Source organism: Bos taurus, chromosome 21 (assembly GCF_002263795.3).
Source record: "Bos taurus isolate L1 Dominette 01449 registration number 42190680 breed Hereford chromosome 21, ARS-UCD2.0, whole genome shotgun sequence".
In the NCBI taxonomy this organism is placed as follows: domain Eukaryota; kingdom Metazoa; phylum Chordata; class Mammalia; order Artiodactyla; family Bovidae; genus Bos; species Bos taurus.
The window spans coordinates 41,781,533-41,801,884 of record NC_037348.1 but is presented as its reverse complement, the minus strand read 5'-3'; positions in this window follow the sequence as shown (position 1 = coordinate 41,801,884).

Sequence of the window (20,352 nt, the reverse complement as noted above, 5' to 3'; positions counted from 1 at the left end):
CTGGGACATCAGCAGGCCAGAATACATACCAGAACACATTCGAACCCCAGAATCCAACCAGGGTCTCCTGCATTGCAGGTGGATTCTTTACCAGCTGAGCTACCAGGGAAGCCCCCATCAGAGTTATAGCCATCCATATGACAGAGAAGAGGGATCAGAATCCAGCTCCTGATGGGAAGAGTGCTTAGGAATTTGATTTGTAGACATGTTTTAAAACCACCACAGTCTTCAAGTTCTGAGTGCTATGGACTATTTGGAGTATGCCAGCTGGGGGTTCTGTGTTTTCGAAATTAAAGGAATATCAGACAGGGAACACATTCACTTCATTTTCACAGGAATGTATCTTTGATCCCATGTTCAAAGGGTCTTCAGCTCTCTAAGTCTCTATGTCTTAGATTATCAGCCTTCCTCTCAGGTCTGACACCTAGAGAATAGAGGGATGAGCCACACTCCACCTGTAGTCTGTGGCCTCCCTCCCAAGTTTCACAACAAACGTAATAGCCCTTACTATACTCATTCAATATTTACCATCCCTTCCTTCTAGGGCTCACTCAAGACGGAGGAATCCGGGATCTGCTAGGGCTAGAATAGTCTGCAAAGAACTGGACATATACAAGCCAACCAACATCTTGTGTTCTCTCTTCCTGAGGCCATAACCAGGAAAATTAGTAGTTAGAAACATGGAAAGAACAAACATAAGGAAATTGTCTATGCTAAATTACACACTTGCACACAACTTAGTGACTGAACACAGAGAATGTGCTGGCTAAGAGCACAAGCTTCCCAAAGACATAGTCCTAATCTTGGCTCTGCCACTTACTAGCTATGCAAAAAGCAAATCATCTATCTTCTCACCTCCCCATCTATAAAATGGAAATGATGATAATAATGGTATCTACCCCATAATGTCAAGGATTATACAGGATAGTACACACAGGGTTCGTAAACTTAAGCCTAAAAACACAGTTGTTAGAAGTAATATTTTAAAAATATTTATAGCTCTATTTGACAGCTGATTTGCACCTCCCTAACCCTCTCCCCACCTCCCCGTCCCCCTCACCCCCACCAAAACAGTCATTCTGGGCACTTTGCCTTGCCCATCCAATGGGGTTGTACCAAGAATCACACAAAGTGCTCAGGCCCCAGTGTATGGTATATGTTTAGGTATGTGTATGTGTTCTTTTGATCAATAACCACTGATCCGCACAGGTAACAGCTGAGGTGTCTGCTGTCTCTGTTTTTCAGCACTCTGAAGTACCTACACCATTCAGAAAGCAAAGAAATTTTCTGCTAAGATTTCCTACGGTCTGTATGCCAAGGTGCATTATACAACCATTTCTTTCTGAAGTCTCGCTGCCTCCCCGTGATGGTGCCAAAAAGTAAGATGCTTTTCTCCAGTTCTCTAGGACTTGCAGGCCTTCCTTTATCCACTACCTGGGGGAATGCTGTTCAAGCCCCAAAGATAATACCTGCTTTTCTCGCTGCTTCTCAAGACACCCTTGCTCAGTGGTTCTCAACATGTGTTTCACAGACCCCAAAGGGTCCCTGAGACCTTTCAGTGGTGTTGGAGAAGGCAAAAATATTTTCAAATTACAGTAAAATGTTATCTGTCCTTTTTACCAGGTTGGCATTTGAACCAATGATACAAAATAGTGATGGGTAAAAAATGGTGGTATCGTGGCACTAATTAAGATGATGGTCCTGAAGGGGTCCAGAATTCGCTACTGTGGCATAAAAATTATTTTGAGCAGAAGGCATTGGAGTTCCTGAAGTCCCTTATCTGCTTAAAAGTAGAGGCTCCCAAAAGAACTCAACTGTCATAAATCCCGTGCTCTGGAGCAACTACTATCCCTGGAAATGAGAAGTCTCCAAACCACTCCCCTCCCCACCACCAAAAAAAACAGACTTTCTCCTAAGGGGCCATTCGTCTTTCCAAAAGATCATTTGTTTTCCCTTCAGTACCCTTTCTCCCCAGACCCTTATTTTTTATTTTTAACTTTTTATTTTGTATTGGGGTATAGCAGATTAACAATGTTTTGATAGTTTCAGGTTAACAGTGAAAGGAGTCAGCCCTACATACACATGTATCCATTCTCCCCCAAATTCCCTTCCTATCCAGGCTGCCACATAACATTGAGCAGAGCTCCATGTGCTGTACAACACATCCTTGTTGGTTATTCATTTTAAATATAGCAGTGTATACATGTCCACCCCATATATCCCTTTCACCCATCCTTCCCCCAGGCATTCATAAGTTTGTTCTCTAAATCCCCAGATCCTTATTAAGAAGTCAACTGTTTTCCTTTAAGTGCCCTTCTCTCTCTTTCCCACAATAAGGGGGCATAAAAGCCCCAAATTTTAATTTCATCCAAATTCCACCTTCTTGAGTTACATTTTTCTGTGAACTCCAGTGTATCCTTATTTGAATAAAAATCTGTCTTGTCTTTTGCTAACCTGTTTCCCAGTTTAATGTGAAGATACTCTAGCACAGAATCTAAAAGGGTACAGGAAAAGTTTTTCCTCCCCAACAGTACCAAACTACAGTAACAGTTGTATTCTCTCTACCACAGTAAAGAACCTGCAGTAAAGAACAAAACAGTTTCACTTAAGAATGTCCTTGATGAAACAGTAAAAAGTATTACTTTCATTAAATGTTGACTCTTGCGTACACATCTTTTTAATACTCTGTGTGATGAAATGGGAAATACAGGGTATGTCCTGCTACAGAGCACTTCTGTTACAAAGCACTCAAGCAACTGAGTTGTGAGCTAAACTAGCTTTTTTTTTTTTTCCATTATAATTAAAAGAATGACTTACAGACAGCTGTCTTACTTTTACCTGGGCTTTAGGCCGGTATTTTCTACCAAAGAAAGTTAGCCTGCTAGTTAAATATAAAGAAATAAATAAGTGACAACATTTGTTGCCAATGATAAAATACAGAATTTTGGGAAAACCTGTACAGCCTGATGTGTTAAGGACTTTTATGATGAGATCAATGCTGATGACAAATGTATATATAATATCACCATTTTGATATTACATGCTGAAAGATGTTAGCATTTGGAAGATTTGCATGATTCATTCACTCAATGAGCCAATATTTTTCTGAATGTCCACAGAGGATGTTACAAATTCATGAAGGGTAGAGAATCCATTCTCAGTGCAACACACACAGATGCATGGATTTTAATGTAACGGTAGACAAAAAGTTAATTTATTTGGTTTCAGATTCTACACTGTAACTAAACTATAAAGAAATTACCACTTGTTGAGTTTTAGTATGCTGCTAAATTGCTTCAGTTGTGTCCGACTCTGTGCGACTCCATAGACGGCAGCCCACCAGGCTCCACCATCCCTGGGATTCTCCAGGCAAGAACACTGGAGTGGGTTGCCATTTCCTTCTCCAGTGCATGAAAGTGAAAAGTGAAAGTGAAGTCGCTCAGTTGTGTCCAACTCCTAGCGACCCCATGGACTGCAGCCTACCAGGCTCCTCCATCCATGGGATTTTCCAGGCAAGAGTACTGGAGTGGGTATAGTACCTGTTAAAAAACAAAATTCAGCTGAGTGAATGTGAAGATCTAATTGGTTTTACTCAACAATTCATGAACTGGACAACATCCTGTCTAGAAAGCAGGAGACCAAAGGCAGGGTTTTGAAAGGCAGAAGTGGGGTGGGGGCAAAGCTGCTATTAACAAAAGAAAAGAAAGGATTGTTTCAGGCCAGGTTAAGTTCTTTCAGGGTAAGGATAAGGATCTATCATGCAGATTACCTTTTCTTTCTTTCTCAGGGGAAGAAGGATATATGGACAAGGCCCATGCAACAGATTATCTCATTGGTGCTGACCAACCAGAGAATCCCAAACTGGCAGATTAAGCATACTTTCCTGGGTAAAATAAAAACTGCAATGATATTCTGTATTTAATCTACGTTTGGTATCAGGAGCTTCAGCATAAGTGACACCATTTGGGGATCGTGATTTTAACAAAGTCATTCAGTCATGTCCGACTCTTTGTGACCCCATGGACTGTAAACCGCCAGGCTCCTATGTCCATGGGATTTCCCAGGCAAGAATAGTGGAGTGGGTTGTCATTTTCTTCTCTAGGGGATATTCTCAACCCAGGAATCGAATCTGGGTCTCCAGTATTGCAACTGGATTCTTTGCCATCTGAACCACTAGGGAAGCCCAGTTTTCTCTTTAACATACCCAAAAAGAATGTCCACAAATTATCTGAAACTAACATGTAAAAAAAAAGACACTTTTTAGTTTTAAATAATATTTAAGAATATAAAGAGGTCTTAAGATCAAAATCTGACAGAATGTGGTCTACTGGAGAAGGGAATGGCAAACCACTTCAGTATTCTTGCCTTGAGAACCCCATGAATAGCATGAAAAGGCAAAATGATAGGATACTGAAAGAGGAACTCCCTAGGTGAGTAGGTGCCCAATATGCTACTGGAGATCAGTGGAGAAATAACTCCAGAAAGAATGAAGGGATGGAGCCAAAGCAAAAAGAATACCCAGCTGTGGATGTGACTGGTGATAGAAGCAAGGTCCGATGCTGTAAAGAGCAATATTGCATAGGAACCTGGAATGCCAGGTCCATGAATCAAGGCAAATTGGAAGTGGTCAAACAAGAGATGGCAAGAGTGAATGTCGACATTCTAGGAATCAGCAAACTCAAATGGATTGGAATGGGTGAATTTAACTCAGATGACCATTATATCTACTACTGCGGACAGGAATCCCTCAGAAGAAATGGAGTAGCCATCATGGTCAACAAAAGAATCCAAAATGCAGTACTTGGATGCAGTCTCAAAAAAGACAGAATGATCTCTTCGTTTCCAAGGCAAACCATTCAATATCACAGTAATCCAAGTCTATGCCCCAACCGTAACGCTGAAGAAGCTGAAGCTGAACGGTTCTATGAAGACCTACAAGACCTTTTAGAACTAACACCCAAAAGAGATGTCCTTTTCATTATAGGGGACTGGAATGCAAAAGTAGGAAGTGAAGAAACACCTGGAGTAACAGGCAAATTTGGCCTTGGAATACGGAATGAAGCAGGGCAAAGACTAATAGAGTTTTGCCAAGAAAATGCACTGGTCATAGCAAACACCCTCTTCCAACAACACAAGAGGACTCTACACATGGACATCATCAGATGGTCAACACCGAAATCAGATTGATTATGTTCTTTGCAGCCAAAGATGGAGAAGCTCTATACAGTCAACAAAAACAAGACCAGGAGCTGACTGTGACTCAGATCATGAACTCCTTATTGCCAAATTCAGACTTAAATTGAAGAAAGTAGGGAAAACCACTAGACCATTCAGGTATGACCTAAATCAAATCCCTTATGATTATACAGTGGACGTGAGAAACAGATTTAAGGGCCTAGATCTGATAGATAGAGTGCCTGATGAACTACGGACTGAGGTTCGTGACATTGTACAGGAGACAGGGATCAAGACCATCCCCATGGAAAAGAAATGCAAAAAAGCAAAATGGCTGTCTGGGGAGGCCTTACAAATAGCTGTGAAAAGAAGAGAAGTGAAAAGCAAAGGAGAAAAGGAAAGATATAAGCATCTGAATGCAGAGTTCCAAAGAATAGCAAGAAGAGATAAGAAAGCCTTCCTCAGCGATCAATGCAAAGAAATAGAGGAAAACAACAGAATGGGAAACACTAGAGATCTCTTCAAGAAAACTAGAGATACCAAGGGAACATTTCATGCAAAGATGGGCTCGATAAAGGACAGAAATGGTATGGACCTAACAGAAGCAGAATATTAAGAAGAGGTGGCAAGAATACACAGAAGAACTATACAAAAAAGATCTTCACGACCCAGATAATCACGATGGTGTGATCACTGACCTAGAGCCAGACATCCTGGAATGTGAAGTCAAGTGGGCCTTAGAAAGCATCACTACGAACAAAGCTAGTGGAGGTGATGGAATTCCAGTTGAGCAATTCCAAATCCTGAACGATGATGCTGTGAAAGTGCTGCACTCAAAATGCCAGCAAATTTGGAAAACTCAGCAGTGGCCACAAGACTAGAAAAGGGCAGTTTTCATTCCAATCCCAAAGAAAGGCAATGCCAAAGAATGCTCAACTACTGCACAATTGCACTCATCTCACACGCTAGTAAAGTAATGCTCAAAATTCTCCAAGCCAGGCTTCAGCAATACGTGAACTGTGAACTTCCAGATGTTCAAGCTGGTTTTAGAAAAGGCAGAGGAACCAGAGACCAAATTGCCAACATCCGCTGGATCATGGAAAAAGCAAGAGAGTTCCATAAAAATATCTATTTCTGCTTTATTGACTATGCCAAAGCCTTTGACTGTGTGGATCACAATAAACTGTGGGAAATTCTGAAAGAGATGGGAATACCAGACCACCTGACCTGCCTCTTGAGAAATCTGTATGCAGGTCAGGAAGCAACAGTTAGAACTGGACATGGAACAAGAGACTGGTTGAAAATAGGAAAAGGAGTACGTCAAGGCTGTATATTGTCACCCTGCTTATTTAACTTCTATGCAGAGTATATCATGAGAAACGCTGGGCTGGAAGAAGCACAAGCTGGAATCAAGATTGCCAGGAGAAATATCAATAACCTCAGATATGCAGATGACACCACCCTTATGGCAGAAAGTGAAGAGGAACTCAAAAGCCTCTTGATGAAAGTGAAAGTGGAGAGTGAAAAAGTTGGCTTAAAGCTCAACATTCAGAAAACGAAGATCTTGGCATCTGGTCCCATCATTTCATGGCAAATAGATGGGGAAACAGTGGAGAGAGTGTCAGACCTAATTTTTTTGGGCTCCAAAATCACTGCAGATGGTTACTGCAGCCATGAAATTAAAAGACGCTTACCCCTTGGAAGAAAGGTTATGACCAACCTAGATAGCATATTGAGAAGCAGAGACATTACTTTGCCAACAAGGGTCTGTCTAGTCAAGGCTATGGTTTTTCCAGTGGTCATGTATGGATGTGAGAGTTGGACTGTGAAGAAGGCTGAGCACCCAAGAATTGATGCTTCTGAACTGTGGTGTTGGAGAAGACTCTTGAGAGTCCCTTGGACTGCAAGGAGATCCAACCAGTCCATCCTGAAGGAGATCAGTCCTGGGATTTCTTTGGAAGGAATGATGCTAAAGCTGAAAGTCCAGTACTTTGGCCACCTCATGCGAAGAGTTGACTTATTGGAAAAGACTCTGATGCTGGGAGGGATTGGGGGCAGGAGGACAAAGGGATGACAGAGGATGAGATGGCTGGATGGTATCACTGACTCGATGGGCAGGAGTCTGAGTGAACTCCAGGAGTTGGTGATGGACAGGGAGGCCTGGGGTGCTGCAATTCATGGCGTCGCAAAGAGTCAGACAGGACTTAGTGACTGAACTGGACTGAGACTTCATTCTCTCATTTTAAAATTTCACTACTAGAAGACTAAAGAGCTGGGTTTTTTTCACTCTCATTCAGCAAAATACATCACAATGGGTTCCCACAGAAAGGACTGGTATGTGACCAGCAAACCCCACATCTCAGTGCTAAATAAATATAAACACACTAGAGAATATAGGAATATTTACTAAATCACTTTTCTTTAATTGTTGCCCCTGCTAGGGTAGAACTTCTCAATTTTAGGGTGGTGAAAAGTCATCTAGGGTGCTTAATAAACTATAGATTCCTGGACTCCATATTTAGAGGTTATGATTTGGTAGGTATCAAGTAGAATCCAGGAACCTCTCAATTTACTAAATATCTTAACTGATTCTGATTCAGGTGATCAGAAATACTATCCTGGGATTTTTACTACTGACTTGAAAGCTAAATATTCTTATTGGTTCTATTCTTGGCCAATTATTTTCAAAATTTTTTAGTTTCTCCATTTTTCAAAACTGAGGTGATCAGGCTGATCAACCTGATTCCTTGGGATAGGTAAAGTTGAACATAATTATGCTGACATTTATTCCACAAGACAGAGACCAATATGTTGAACAAAAGAATTCCCTGCTTTAAATGAATCAGTGATTAAAATAACAAAATACAAATAATAAGCTAAAATCAAAACAACTGGGAATGGAGAAAGGAACGGGAGGAGGGTGTGTAACCTTTATGCAGGTAAACCAGAATCATCTCTCTCTATTGGGTAGTTAGAATAGGAAAAAGGAGTCCAGAATGGCGGTGGCTAAAAGACAAGGAAGGGAAAAGCCCACGAATATAAAACAAAGGAAGGTCCAAGGACTGGAGTGAGGACCTCAGAGAAAACAAACAGCACTCCTGCTAGCCCAATTTACATAGGGCAGGCTCAGGGGGAGGAGAAAAAAACATATAAAAAGAGGGGCCAAAATTGGGCCAGGGGGCTTCCCTTCTCAAGTCGTTTGGGTCAGCATGGCTTCACGCCTCGAGGAAGTCTTTTCCTTTACTTTCTAAATAAAACTGAGCTGTAACACGGACCTATAACACTGGTCCATCAGACGGCTGTAACGCTGGTCTGTTGCTTCAAACTTTTGGTGCAACTAGACAGAACTGAGCAAATTACAAACTCCCCCAACACTGTGATAAAGGTTCTCAATCCTAATCCATAATATCCTCATCCTGCAGAGAGCTGTCACAGAGCACACTTACTTATGAGGCAAATTTTTCTTTCATCTGTTAGCCTGCCCTGCCTACCGGGGTGTGTCAAGCCTGATAATTTCTGAAGGAGAAATATAAGCCACCAACATCAGAAACTAGTCCTGATAAACATGTAACTTCCATTTATATCAATCATTAAATTCTCCTACAAAGAACCTAGCCTAAGGAAAAATCTAAAATATAATAAATATATATATATATATACACACACATATTATAAACAAAACATTTGGGCTAGTGGTTATGTCTACAGGGAAAAAGAGAAGATGATGCAACTGAAGAGAAGAATACAGACAGGCTTCTAAGTTACAGGCAATGTTTTATTTCTTAAGTTGTAAGTGGATACTCAGCTATTCATTTTATTATTAACCTTTACCTGTTCGTATATGCTTTATATAAACTTTTATATAAACCACCTGAAATTTTTAAAATTATACTAAAAAGCTGTATTTTAAATTGTAGTCATTTCAGAATTATTCATAATAACAAGCAGTCTATTTGTTGGAATGTTTAAAGTGAACATTGGTTCAGCCATACACTAAACGGAAAGTCATTCAGTTATTTTAAATATGGTTCTGTAGCACTATGAGCAAAAGAAAGCTTATGATAAGTTACCAAAAATTATGTGACAAAATCTTTTAACTCTTAAGTTTTAATAACATAGTTGTTAAAACCAAGTGAAACAGTTCAAAGAATAGGAATGTATGCTACTATGATATCATGATTATTTTCAGCAAAAAAATAATAAGCATTCCCCCCTTGCTTTTTCTAATTATCTTTAGTGTCATTATGTTGTTTTTAATAATTAAACAACATTACAACAACAACAAAAATTCCCCCCATTTTTTGGTTCCACTATAAATCAACATGACCAGAAATTGCACTGGCTTCTAAGATATTATACAGGTGAAAGTTTTCATGAAAAAGCAATAAAAAGTCAGAAAATAACATCTTTCCCTTAGATGCTTCTCAGCAGCCTCTCAGACTCTGCACCTCAAAGGCAAATGCCTCGTGCTAAGATTCAATTGTTTGCCAGGAGCTGAGTTTCCCCTCCTTTTGGTTCCTATCATTGGCCAGCTTGCCTTTCCATCACCAACGACCTCCAATATCTTGGTCACACACACCTCAGGGCAAGAAGCTGACTAATCCTAATGCTGGGGCGGCAACCTTTCACATAGTGCCCATTGCTACTCATTGCACAATATATTTGACCAGGAATGATAAATGCCATGGTTTACATTTGACTCCAGTTACCCTGTCAGTGCCAGCAGCTTAAGTGGGTAAATATCACCCACTACCTTTAGAAAGTTGCTGACATTATGTTTCAGGCTCCCTAATGTTGTGTAACATGAGAGTAGGGAGCAGGGAAGAATCTATGAGGAAGAATTGGAAGCAGATGAGGATATTAATCAACTTGGGCCTTATTTATGAAAGAAAAGAAAAGCTGAACACATAATGAGTTGTAGCTACAAATAAACTTATTTTCAAGATTTAGAATTTAAGAACTTGAACGGGTAAATAAATTAACCCTCTTAACATGTTTCTATTAGTCCACGATAAGAAGTAAATCTCTCTAGGAGGCAGGAACATTTTTTCAGTTGACCAAAATAAGCCAAATAGGGAAAAGCAATTGTCCTGTCTAAAATTCTGTCATAATTTTATCACTTTTACAATATAGAATGTGTTTGACTGAAGAAACCATTATAAAAAGAAGGTTCTGTGGTTTGTTTCTTTAGACTGCAAATTGCCTCTTAAAAAAACCCTATAGCCATTCCCAGGCTTTCCAAGCGTCTCAAGTGGGTAAAAAACATGCCTACAATGCAGAAGACACCGGAGATACGGGTTCAATATGGGTTAATTCCTGGGTTGGGAAGATCCCCTGGAGGAGGGCATGGCAACCCACTCCAGTATTCTTCCCTGGAAAAATCCCATGGACAGAGGAGCCTGGCAGGCTATAGTCCATAGTTCACAGTCAGATACAGCTGAAGTGACTGAGCACACAGCACACACAGCCATTCTCAGGTGAGGGGGGAAGACGGGAAAAAAACCCAAGTGAGAGGAGAATAAGGGTTTCAATTGTGATTTGTTCTAAAAATAAATATTATCCTCCCTAGATCGTTAGGTCTGTGGGAATATGCAGCACATACAGTTCGGTCCATTTACTGAGGCTAGATTAGTTATTTTTAGTCTTCCACCTCCCAGTGTACATAGTGTGGCAGTAACACTAATATAAAAGCCACCTGCAAATTTTGTTTGCTAACAAGATTCCAGACCACTAAAGAAAGGACATGGGGTTCTTTAGCTAAAGAAAACAAGGAATAGCAAAATACATTTCTTTTTCATTGGTTACAAGGAGTGTGCTTTGAAATTGGGTAATAGAGAAAGGCAAAGGCTAGCTTCCCTTTGATAAGGTAGAATCATATGGAAAGTTACTCAATGGTTAGCAAGATTACATTCTAATCAATCTGGCTACATCCCCTCAAGACTGAGGATAAAGGAAGCTCCTTAGAATAAGTATCTTTGTATAATAGGTCTGAATCATACTAAGACACACTAACAAGATTATCTACTTTGACTTGCTCTTTCATTAATATTCAGAAATTACCATGGTTGGAACCTCATCACCTGACAAAACCTGAGCGTGGAAGGTGTTTCAAACTTGGACTTGTTTCCAAAAGGAGCGAAAGGCAAAACTCACGTTCTGCTTGATGAATCGCCAATAACTACCTTATTGTTCTAGGTGTGATTGGTGCTCCTGCTAAAATTCAATCCTTAAATATCTGTGATGAAGAATTTCACTTGTGGCCCCTAGATATACAGGAATTATTTTAAATCTCATTTTACCACAGTTATTATTTTTCAGTGGGGGCAAAGAAAATGGCCAGAATAGATTTTATGGGTTATACTCCAAACGGTGGTGATGCTAGCCCTGGCTTGTTATGTCCAAGGGGAATATGACTATTTTCTTCCCTAAAAACAAAATAAACTGATAGGAAGAACAGACCTCAGGAAACAGAAGACTAAGAAAACATATTCAATCTACTCTCAAGACTTGGGCTTCCCAGGTGGTGCTAGTGGTAAAGAACCCACCTGCCAAAGCAGGTGACATAAGAGGCGTGAGTTTGATCCCTGGGTCGGGAAGATTCCCTGAAGGAGGGCATGGCAACCCACTCTAGTATTCATGCCTAGAGAATCCCATGGACAAGGAGTTTGGTGGGATGCAGTCCACAGGGGTGCAAAGAGTCAGACAGTACTGAAGTGACTTAGCACGCACTGAAGACTCAGATATAATCCATCCCCCTACCCTCATTCACCCGTCAAATTCACTTCAAATAGCTCAGAGTTAGGGTTATCCTGGGTTATGGCTGGATTTCTGAAATGAAATTAGCTGAGGAATAGGTATTCACTATATTGGGGAGTATTCATTATTTGTATTTTCTTCAGAGAAATATACCTAAGAAGCAATTTGCAAATTGAAGGATTTTATGTTTTTTTACAATGCATATTACAAACAGCAATTGATCATCTGAAGCAGTTTTCATAATTTATTTATTCTCAGTCATTTTCTCCCTCCTGTTGGAATTCTAGCCTATAATGTTATTATAAAGGTTGTGAACTCCTTTCTGTTCATTAGGTGCTAGACTAGAATTACAAGAGAACTTCTGTCATCTGTGGTAGGACCTATAGTAGGGAGAATGGTACATTTAAAGTCAGTAGTCAAATATGGCCAAATGCTATTCTCTCTGCTTTCAAGTTAAGGGAATCGAAGCCTGGATAAAGAATAAATGGTTTAATCCAGGTTACAAAATCAACCAATGGACTAAAAACCATTAGCAGATGCTAAGACTCTTGATTCAAAACTCAGTATTTCCACTAAACCACATTACTTTAGATAATTACAGTGTAAAAAACTATTGAAATGGGAAAATATCTGAGGGAAGTAGCATATGTAAACTGAATATTTTGAAAAGAACTTAATAAGAGTCTAAAATAAGCCAAGACATGATGTACAAAGCACTAGTAAAGGTAAATACACAGGTAAACATAAAAGATAGTATAAACGTATTTTTGTTTGTAATTCATTCTTGTATCTGATTTAAGAGACAACTGCATAAAGTACTGATTATACAGTGAGTTGATGGGTATATGATGTATAAAGATGTAACTGTATGTCAATAATAGCACATTGGAGAAGGGAGGAAATAGCTATATGCAATAAAATTTTTGTATACTATTGAAATTCAGTTGCTATTAATCCAAGCTTGATTATTTTTATATTAAGATGTTAACTCTAATCCCTAGCATAACCACTAAGAAAACAACTCAAAAACATACAGAAAAAGATACAACAAAGGAACTGAAATGATACACCAGAAAACAACTATTTAACAAAAGAGAAAGGAGTAATGGAGAAATATACATAAAACACACAGAAAACAAGTAACAAAATGGCCAATGTAAAAACTATGCTGTCAATAATTTCCTTAATTGTAAATAGACTAAACAATCAAGAAGCATACATTTGCAGAACGGATTAAAAAAATTTCAACTATATGCTGTCTGAAAAAAGACAAGCTAGATTCAGATACAAATATATTGCCACAAAAAGAATGGAAGAATATATACCATATAAACAGTAACCCAAAGGGAGTTGGAGTTGGCTATACTAACATCAGACAAAAGAGATTTTAAGGGAATTCCCTGGCAGTCCAGTGGTTAAGACTCTGCTTTCATTGCCTACAGCCTGGATTCGATCTCTGGTCAGGGAACTAAGATCCCATAACTTGAGTGCCCCCCCCAAAAAGATTTTAAGACAAAAATTGTTACTAGAGGCAAAAAGGCAAAGGATATAGTTTAACGTTAAAATGGTCAGTCTGTCAGGAAGACATAACTAAATATACATGCACCTAACAGCAGATCCCCAAAATACATGAAGTAAAAACTAATAAAACTGATGGGAGACACAGACAATTCAACAATAATAGTTGAAGACTTCACTTTCAATGATGACTAGAACAACCAAACAATTGATTAATAAGGAAACAGAAGACTTGAAAAATACTGTAAAAAAAAACCAAAAACTACAAACCAACTAGACCAAAGGATATTCACTCAACAAAAACAGAATATACATACAAACATCTTCATGATGTAAAATAAGCACAAAACATGTACACTGAAAGCTATAAAATGTTACTGAAAGATTAAAGATGAACTAAATAGATGAAAGATATTTCATGTTTATGAGTTGGAAAATGTTATTAAAATGGCAACACTTCTCAAATTGATGTACATACTCAGCATACTCTCTATCAAAATCAGAGTTTGGTTTTCTTTTTAATTGATCTTTTTTTTTTTTAATTTGTGGTCACACTGCATGGCTTGCAGGATCTTATTTTCCTGAGCAGGGATCCAATCTAGGTCCCCAGGAGTGGAAGCTCAGAGCCCTAACCACTGGACCACCAAGGAATTCCCATCAGACCTTGTTGAGACATTGAAACAATCTAAATGTCTACTGATAGATGAATGGATAAAGAAGATGTGGTTCATACATACAATGGAATATAACTCAGGCATAGAAAAGAATGAAATAATGTCATTTGCAACAGGCAGAGGAACCAGAGATCACATTGCCAACATCCGCTGGATCATGGAAAAAGCAAGAGAGTTCCAGAAAAACATCTATTTCTGCTTTATTGAATATGCCAAAGCCTTTGACTGTGTGGATCACAATAAACTGTGCAAAATTCTGAAAGAGATGGGAATACCAGACCACCCTGACCTGCCTCTTGAGAAATCTGTATGCAGGTCAGGAAGCAACAGTTAGAACTGGACACGGAACAACAGACTGGTTTCAAATAGGAAAAGGAGTACGTCAAGGCTGTATATTGTCACCCTGCTTATTTAACTTCTTTGCAGAGTACATCATGAGAAACGCTGGGCTGGAGGAAGCACAAGCTGGAATCAAGACTGCCGGGAGAAATATCAATAACCTCAAATATGCAGATGACACCACCCTTATGGTAGAAAGTGAAGAGAAACTAAAAAGCCTCTTGATGAAAGTGAAGGTGGAGAGTGAAAAAGTTGGCTTAAAGCTCAACATTCAGAAAACGAAGATCATGGCATCTGGTCCCACCACTTCATGGGAAATAGATGGGGAAACAGTGGAAACAGTGTCAGACTTTATTTTTCTGGGCTCCAAAATCACTGCAGATGGTGACTGCAGCCATGAAATTAAAAGATGCTTACTCCTTGGAAGGAAAGTTATGACCAACCTAGATAGCATATTGCAAAGACAGAGACATTACTTTGCCAACAAAGGTTCGTCTAGTCAAGGCTATGGTTTTTCCAGTGGTCATGTATGGATGTGAGAGTTCGAATGTGAAGAAGGCTGAGCGCCCAAGAATTGATGCTTCTGAACTGTGGTGTTGGAGAAGACTCTTGAGAGTCCCTTGGACTGCAAGAAGATCAAACCAGTCCATTCTGAAGGAGATCAGTCCTGGGATTTCTTTGGAAGGAATGATGGTAAAGCTGAAACTCCAGTACTTTGGCCACCTCATGTGAAGAGTTGACTCATTGGAAAAGAGTCTGATGCTGGGAGGGATTGGGGGCAGGAGGAGAAGGGGACGACAGAGGATGAGATGGCTGGATGGCATCACTGATTCGATGGGTGTGAGTCTAAGTGAACTCTGGGAGTTGGTGATGGACAGGGAGGCCTGGCATGCTGTGATTCATGGGGTCGCAAAGAGTCGGACACGACTGAGCGACTGAACTGAACTGAACTAAACTGAGACAGACCTAGAGATTATCATACTAAGTAAGACAGAAAGACAAATATAATATGATATCATATACATATGGAATAGAAATAATGCTACATATCAACTTATCTATAAAATAGAAATAAAGTCACTGATGTAGAAAACAAACTTATGGTTACCAAAGAGGAAGGTTCAGTTCAGTAGCTCAGTCATGTCCAACTCTTTGCGACTCCATGAACCGTAGTATGTCAGGCCTCACTGTCCATCACCAACTCCCAGAATCCACCCAAACCCATGTCCATTGAGTCAGAGATGCCATCCAACCATCTCATCTTCTGTCGTCCCCTTCTCCTCCTGCCCTCAATCTTTCCCAGCATCACCGTCTTTTCAAATGACTCAGGTCTTCACATCAGGTGGCCAAAGCACTGGAGTTTCAGCTTCAACATGAGTCCTTCCAATGAACACCCAGGACTGAGCTCCTTTAGGATGGACTGGTTGGATCTCCTTGCAGTCCCAGGGACTCTCAAGTCTTCTCCAACACCACAGTTCAAAAGCATCAATTCTTGTGCGCTAAGCTTTCTTCACAGTCCAACTCTCACATCCATACATGACTACTGGAAAAACCATAGCCATGACTAGACGAACCTTTGTTGGCAAAGTAATGTCTCTGCTTTTCAATATGCTATCTAGGTTGGTCATAACTTTCCTTCCAAGGGGTAAGTGTCTTTTAATTTCATGGCTGCAGTCACCATTTGCAGTGATTTTGGAACCCCCAAAAATAAAGTCTGACACTGTTTCCACTGTTTCCCCATCTATTTGCCATGATGTGATGGGACCAGATGCCATGATCTTCGTTTTCTGAATGTGGAGCTTTAAGCCAAGTTTTTCACTCTCCTCTTTCACTTTCATCAAGAGGCTATTTAGTTTTTCTTCACTTTCTGCCATAACGGTGATGTCATCTGCATATCTGAGGTTATTGATATTTCTCCTGGCAATCTTGATTCCAGCTTGTGCTTCCTCCAGCCCAGCGTTCTCATGATGTACTCTGCATATAAGTTAAATAAGCAGAGTGACAATAAACAGCCTTGACGTACTCCTTTTCCTATCTGGAACGAGTCTGTTGTTCCATGTCCAGTTCTAACTGTTGCTTCCTGACCTGCATACAGGTTTCTCAAGAGGCAGGTCAGGTGGTCTAGTATTCCCATCTCTTTCAGAATATTCCCCAGTTTTTATTTGATCCACACATTCAAAGGCTTTGGCATAGTCAATGAAGCAGAAATAGACGTTTTTCTGGAACTCTTGCTTTTTCAATGATCCAGCAGATGTTGGCAATGTGATCTCTGGTTCCTCTGCCTTTTTTAAAACCAACTTGAACATTTGGAAGTTTACGGTTCACATATTACTGAAGCCTGGCTTGGAGAATTTTGAGCATTACTTTACTTTGAGCGTGTGACATGCGTGCCATTGTGCAGTAGTTATCGTCAATGCATGGCCTATTATGTATCATCTGAACTCTACCCACTATTCTCTCAAACAATTGTGCAGCAAATCCTAGTAATCATATCATTTCATCTGTAAATATTTTAGTATGCTTCTCTAAGGAATATGACTCTCTCTTTTTTTTTAGGAAATATAACCATTATATCATTATCATACACTAAAGACAATTAACAATAATCCCTTACTAGCAAAATATACAGGAGAAACTTTAAATTTATACAGTCATTATATGTTTTTCCCCTAATACACTTTTAAAAATATGTAATAAAATTGAATTATTTACATAACTTAGGTTCTTGAAAGTTTTCTATGAACTAATTTTTTCCTATGAACTAAATCAGATCCTACTTTTAAGTGATAAAGTACTTATGCACATGAGTAGGCTAAAGAACAGTTAACAGCTTTTTTTTTTTTTTTTTTTAGCCTTGGAGCAAGAACACCTACTAGGAACATAAAACACAACTTTTACAACTATTGTTTGTTTTTTGTCTATACTATCAAGGGACGTATGATGGATACAGTGAATTTGTAAAAAACTGTCAAAATTCTAGAATTTTTGAAACCTTTAGAATAGAAGAATGATTTCTAGAAGACAGCATTACTAAGAATTGGTCATCTCAAGCTAAACTTACTATCTTATTCTTTTAACTTTCAATTTTGAAATAACTTTAAACACACACAAAAAAGAGGGTTCCTACATATATGGAGTTACCCAACTTCCCCAAATGTTACTGGAATGCCACAGTTGAAATAAGTGAGTTTCAAGAAGGCAACTGACAATATTTCCTCCAAAATTTTGGATATAAATATGTTCATTATGTATTATAAGACTCAATTTTGGTTTTCATTTTCTTAGCACTGTGACTTTTTAAACAAAAGAACATTAAAATTCCTATCATCAAGGAGGAAGTAAGCGGGTCAGGTTATAAATACTGTTAGGTAAAGCTGTTACCTGAACAACTACACCACGAGAATGTTATTTAATGGATAAATAACTGCTTGGTAAAAGGTTTGTCATTCATCAGAGCCTTTGTTTTGGCCATATTCTGTCCAACACCTTTATCTAATTGACTACTAACAAAGAATCTGAGGGGACGGCTGATACCTTTCACCACCCAGTCAGGATTCAAAGAGATTGCCATAGGATGCAACATTGACACAGAACCAACAAGACGAAATTTAGTAAGTCTAAACATTAAGGACAAAAATGTCAACTGCTAAATTAAAAGACTGAAGGAAAGTTGGCTTGGCAGTTCAGGGAGCAAGCAGTAAGGACTTTAGTTCAGCAAACTCTGTATGAGCCAATAGCGTGATGTGAGTGTCACTCTCTGAACCCAATGCAATGGAAGACGTCATTCCTCTGTCCAGGTCTGACCACCTTTAAAGCACAGTTTCAGGCTTAGGAGTTTTTAATTAAAGTATGTCAGGAGACATTAGAACATGACCAAGGAGGGTAACGCCATTGCAGAAACTAGACTTATTTTGCCGGGAGAAGAGAGGGTATGGGGATCATGACTGTTGTCTTTGTTTGGTGACGTGTCCTATGGAAGAAGGAGCAGACCTAGGATGCCACAGCAGAGAGCTGAACCAATCATGTAATATTATTTATAGCAGGCACTTTTGAGCGTTTATTTAATATGTGGTAGGCATTTATACGGAGAAGGCAATGGCACCCCACTCCAGTACTCTTGCCTGGAAAAATCCCATGGATGGAGGGGCCAGGTAGGCTGCAGTCCATGGGGTCGACAAGAGTCGGACATGACTGAGCGACTTCACTTTCACTTTTCACTTTCATGCATTGGAGAAGGAAATGGCAACCACTCCAGTGTTCTTGCCTGGGGAATCCCAGGGATGGGGGAGCCTGGTGGGCTGCCGTCTATGGGGTCGCACAGAGTCGGACACGACTGAAGAGACTTAGCAGCAGCAGCAGGCATTTATATGCCTTATCTTACTTAATATAATTATTCTATGTGGGGTTAGTTTCTATTATCATCTTAATCTCATACATTAGGAAAACAAAGGTCAGAGAGGCCAAGGCAACACACACAGCAAGTCAAAGTAGCTGATGTCCACAGTGAATTAATATTTGTAATACATTTAGAAGGTTGTTAGGACATGATAAGTACCTAATAAAAATCTAGCTGCAACAATAATAAGTATTATACTAATTATATTTAAATATTATTGTTGTTGTATTGACTTAGGCCAGTGGTTCTCAGCCTTGAGCCTTGGCTATACATCTGAATCACTTCAAAAAATACTGATGTCCAGATTCCATGCTCAGAGACACTGACTGAACTGGCCTGAGAAATGGCCTGAGCATCTGACATTTTACAAGGTCCCCAGGTAAAGAAAACATTCACAAAGACACATCTGATAAATACTATTATCGAAATATACAAAGAACACTTAAAATTCAACAATAGGATGAACAATTGGCTTAAAAAATGGGCAATGGATCCAAACAGACACCTCACTGAAGAAGATATACAGCTGGCAAATAAGTATATGAAAAGATTAAAAGAAAAGTATATACTTTCATAAGTACACGAAAAATATATGTTCCGTATCACGTCAGTAGGGAATTGAAAATTAAAATAATATTCCATTATACATCTGTTAGGATGGTGGGCAAAATCCAAAACACTGACAACAACAAATGCTGAAGGGACTGCGGAACAACAGCAACTTTTACTGCGTATGGAAATGCAAAATGGGGAAATTCCTTGGCGGTCCAGTGGTTAGGACTCGGTGCTCTTGATCCTTGGTCAGGGAACTAAGAGCCCACAAGATGCGTGGCAGTGTCAAAAAAAGAAAAAAAAGTAAATGGTACAGCTACTTTGGAAGACAGTTGAGCAGTTTCTTACAAAAGTAAACATATTCTTATGGGAGGGAGAAAGAATCAGATGAACGTAGTCAAAAGGTAGAAATTTCTAGTTATAAGGAAAAATACGTACCAGGAATGTAATTTATAACATAATAATGATAATTAACAATGCTGAACATTAAAAATGAAAGTTGCTAACAGATCATGGAAAAAGCAAGAGAGTTCCAGAAAAGCATCTATTTCTGCTTTACTGACTGTGCCAAAGCCTTTGACTGTGTGGATCACAAGAAACTGTGGGAAATTCTGAAAGAGATGGGAATACCAGACCACCTGACCTGCCTCTTGAGAAATTTGTATACAGGTCAGGAAGTAACAGTTAGAACTGGACATGGAACAACAGACTGGTTCCAAATAGGAAAAGGAGTTCGTCAAGGCTGTATATTGTCACCCTGCTTATTTAACTTCTATGCAGAGTACATCATGAGAAATGCTGGACTGGAAGAAACACAAGCTGGAATCAAGATTGCCAGGAGAAATATCAATAACCTCAGATATGCAGATGACACCACCCTTATGGCAGAAAGTGAAGAGGAACTCAAAAGCCTCTTGATGAAAGTGAAAGTGGAGAGTGAAA